General features: G+C 42.3%; 1 long non-coding RNA gene across 1 annotated transcript; it reads left to right on the top strand.

Moving 5' to 3' along the window:
- Nucleotides 1-415: 415 nt before the first annotated feature.
- On the top strand, nt 416-2623 carry LOC144679291 (uncharacterized). Its single transcript, XR_013576306.1, has 2 exons — nt 416-1184; nt 2485-2623. It is a non-coding gene; the product is annotated as an uncharacterized LOC144679291 (long non-coding RNA).
- Nucleotides 2624-4354: the final 1731 nt, after the last annotated feature.

Raw genomic sequence — 4354 nt, 5'->3', positions numbered from 1 at the left:
TAGACCTGAGAGGGAGGAAATATTGTCAGGACAGAGAAGACCCAGTGCTGTATAAATGCTCAGTGTGTTGGTCAGACACACACACCAATGTCAATAGCTTTAGGGAAACTACCTGAGTTCAGACTGTCCCAGTCATGTGATAGACAGGGCTGTACTCTGTAACATCACCAAATAAGAAACTAAACCATTCAATCCAAAACAAACATCACTCTTTACAACTTAAACTTTCACCAAAGTTTCCAAATTGTAACTCGCAGCAAAGTAACATTTTGTTAAATCGGAATGGGTTTCTTTGACTGTTCCAAACCACTTTCTAGTCTCTTTACCAATCACCTTTTAGTCCCCTCTCAGCAGGTAATTATTTCACGTTGAATTATGTGACAGTGAACACCAGCTCTTCCCTGATGTATGTTAATGAGTTGTTCATTTGAACAGGAGGACCTTTGACCCCAGCTACTAGACATCACAGTACTGGGTCTCCATGGCAACAAAACCCAGGAGATTAATATGTCAAAGTGTAAAAAACAAAACCCCTACATTTTGTTTTAAGTGAGGAGCCTTCAGCTGTACAGTCAAAAGGGAAACAAGAGTTAATAAGTTTTTCTTTCAGTCGCCAGATTAGCCCACATGTCCTTCAAGCGATTTCCTACTGATTGGACAATCCATAGCTGTTTGCGATTCAATCTCGTTTTCACACATGAGCAGTTTTACTGAACCATTGATGTCTTTATCACATGATGAGGCCATGCCTTACTGATTACTGACAGATACTTGGGAACCTTTGTCGCCAATACACTTAGAATTTCTCAGATCCTTTACAAATTATCTGTCAGGAAAACAAAACACAGTGCAATGAAAGTGTGTTTCCTGTGTGAGTCAGACAGCAAATTAGCCTGATTACATCTCTGGCTGTCAATGTCAGGAGCCGACTGTAACCTCTCCAACACGGAAAACTCAATTGATTCCTTCACAATCCTAATGGGCCGATACCTTGAGAATGAGAGTGTGATTTGTTTTTGACCTATTTCACTGCTAACCTTTGCATTGAATTCACCTTAGGCTGCTTTAGGTTTGAACGTTGGGATATCTTTGGGAGTGAGCGGTTAAAGAAATTTTGCCAAATTGTGAACCAGAGCAATGGGGCCACTTATGTGGCACCAACCCAACGATGTCGCCATCAGGAGGTAAGAGAATTGCCATCCATTATGAGCATTTTAGCACAAACCCGGTTTGCCATGTTGTACGTCAATTTATTCAGCTCACACAGAAACCCGTGCGTGGGATACGTTCCACTGAACATGTGTCCGGTATCTACTCACAAACTGCAACTATCCTGAAAAATGTCATTAAATGCTGATAACCTTGTTACTACTCATCTTTGAAGTTCTATGATTGGATCAGGACTTTAAAAAACACAAGATAAAAATGTTTTCTTTGTCAACTTTACTGGCCCACTTATTTAACCATACATTTAGTAATTCAATCCAAACGGAAACAACAGGAATCATGAGGCCAGTTGCGCATTGGGATCAGGCAAAGAGCAATAAGGAAAATGTGTTAGGTTTAATGAGAAATTGGATGTACACTAGTGATTAACATTGTGAACAGATTGTAGAGATTGTAAACAATTGGAAAATGATAAACTCAGTCAACAGGGTCTCAATAAGTGTCAGCTGGGGCTCAGTGAGTAGCACTTTCACTTGTGAGTCAGAAGGTTGTAGGTTCAAGCCCCACTCCAGAGACTTGAACATTTAATCCTGACAAATGGAGATGCAGTTTTCTGGTGAAATGTTAAACCAAGGCCCTGCCTGCCCGCTTGGTTAGACATAAAAGATCCCATGGCTGCAGAGTTCTCCTCAGTGGCCTGGCCAATATTTATCCTTCAGCCAACATCTAGTTCTGTTGAAGAGTCATTCGGACTCGAAACGTTAACTGTGTTCCTCTCCGCAGACGCTGCCAGACCTGCTGAGTTTTTCCAGGTATTTTTATTTTTGTTTTGGATTTCCAGCATCCGCAGTTTTTTGCTTTTATCAGCTTAGCTCACTGCTCCTTGTGGGAACTTGTGCACAAATTGTTTCCCTCCAATAGGGACTACACTTCAAAACAAACTCATTGGCTGTGAAATACCTTGGGATGGCTAGAGGACATGAAAGGCACTATAGAAATGCAAAATCCTTCTTTAAATCTGGTAGCAATACTGGCGATCATATTTTCCATTGGAGTTTAATACAACTACAGCTTGTAGATCAGAAACTGGAAGATTCCACTGGTAAATAGGGTAAAAACAGAAAAAGACAAAGGTTGTTTAGAACACAACTGAGTTAGAAAAAGATTGCCCAATGTTATCAATCTCCATTGCTATTTGTAGGAACTGTTAATGTTGAATAATTAATAAGCATAAGGTGCAAAGTGACTGCTATGAATGTGTGTGTGTGTGTGTTTTGAAACATTTTAAATTTAAGAGTCCTAAATATTTAAATGCAGGGTTAAGATTTGCCTAGGAACCAGTCACCTACTGGACTGACAAACAATGGCTCACTGAAGTGAGAAGAAAAGTTCAGAAAAAAACTTGATCTGTCAAAAAGGAAATTTTGAAAACTGCAATAAAAGCAAATGGAAATGGTCTTGTTTTCTCTTTAATCGCTATGTCACACACAGCAATGCATCAGGATCTTAACCACATTTTAATAAGTAACTGTAAAAGGACATTTCTCTTCACTCTCATCTTCGTGTCACTGTAATCACTTTAAATTGATGATCCCTTGTCACTGACTCCCCAACCACAACAAAAAGTCTCACTCTCATCACTACCAAAAACCCTTCGAAAGTTTAAATAACTATAAAATCCAGAGTTAACGAGTGTGCAATTCTACCCACACTGTCGGATGGTACAGTCTATCGTATCGCACTATGAACCTGACATTCTGATAACTGCAAGTGAAGTTCAACAATTTCAGTTAGATCCCAGTTTTAGCCACTGCCTTTTATCTTTCTTGGCCAGGGTTCAGCACCAATAGACTGGTTTAATCAATTTGCACTCACCCCTGATGATAGTTGTGCAGGGTAACAAGTAAAATCAGCTGGTAACCATTTTCCTAAGTAAAATCCTTGCAGATGCTTGCTCACCCCAATTCCTGCTCTCTGGCACTGCTGATACCACCTTAAGAGGTGAGTACCGAGCAGGAGACAATGACCAGGTGGATTACAATCACTGCACAAGGCAAGCACATGGATTACTGCAAAGTTTCATCAGGTGAAGATCCAGAATACAATGCCTCCTGACTAACAACTTCTGATATTCCACAGTAACATCATCTGATAGGGGGGTAAAGTTTCTCTTTCTACAATATAATTAATGTGTTACTCTCCATTATGATTCATGTCAACCTCTCACTAACATTAGTGAATCAAAGAAATTACACTCCATCGCCACATTGACATTGTGCTCCTTCACCTTGTTCTATCTGGCTAATCGTATCAAAAATATATCTCATCTAATTGGTTAGGATTTGCTGTCCAGTCATTAACCAGTGAAGCCTTTGTCTTTATTCCAAGTTTCATATAGGTTTTGTTAATCCAGTTTAGAGTATTCAGCTCTCCACAAGTACAGCCTGTGGCAGTAAAAATTCTACATTTCCTGTTGGAAAATAAGGAATCTTATTGTTGGACCTTTTCCAGTTTCATTTCTTGCAGCAGAATGTGAGACGCTCATTAAATAACATTGGCCCGGATCTTTCTAGGAGCAGTAATCGTTGTCGGATGTGTAAGGGTGAGGCAGGTCTGGGTAGGGGGTTAAGTGGAGGCTGGATGAGGTGGTAGGTGGATCTGGGGCTTAGTCGGGTGGTCAGGGGGTAGCTGGGTCAGATTGAGGGGTAGTCGGGTGCTCAGTGGGGTAGCTGGGTCAGATTGAGGGGTAGTTGGGTGGTCAGGGGGTAGCTGGGTCAGATTGAGGGGTAGTCGGGTGGTCGGGGTAGCTGGGTCAGATTGAGGGGTAGTCGGGTGGTCAGGGGGTAGCTGGGTCAGATTGGGGGTAGTCGGGTGGTCGGGGTAGCTGGGTTAGATTGAGGGGTAGTCGGGTGGTCAGGGGGCTGAGGTTAGTTGGGGGTTCAGTGTGAGATTTGGGGGGGCTGAATTGGTCGGGTGGTCAGGGGGTAGCTGGGTCAGATTGGGGGTAGTCGGGTGGTCGGGGTAGCTGGGTTAGATTGAGGGGTAGTCGGGTGGTCAGGGGGCTGAGGTTAGTTGGGGGTTCAGTGTGAGATTTGGGGGGGCTGAATTGTGGAGATACCAAGGTTCTAATCTGTCTAACATTTCCTAGGTAACTATCCAGGGAAGTACATCGGAACCTGTCCCAAGT

Source organism: Cetorhinus maximus, chromosome 4 (genome assembly GCF_964194155.1).
Source record: "Cetorhinus maximus chromosome 4, sCetMax3.hap1.1, whole genome shotgun sequence".
NCBI lineage: Eukaryota > Metazoa > Chordata > Chondrichthyes > Lamniformes > Cetorhinidae > Cetorhinus > Cetorhinus maximus.
This window is presented reverse-complemented; position numbering and strand designations above follow the sequence as displayed.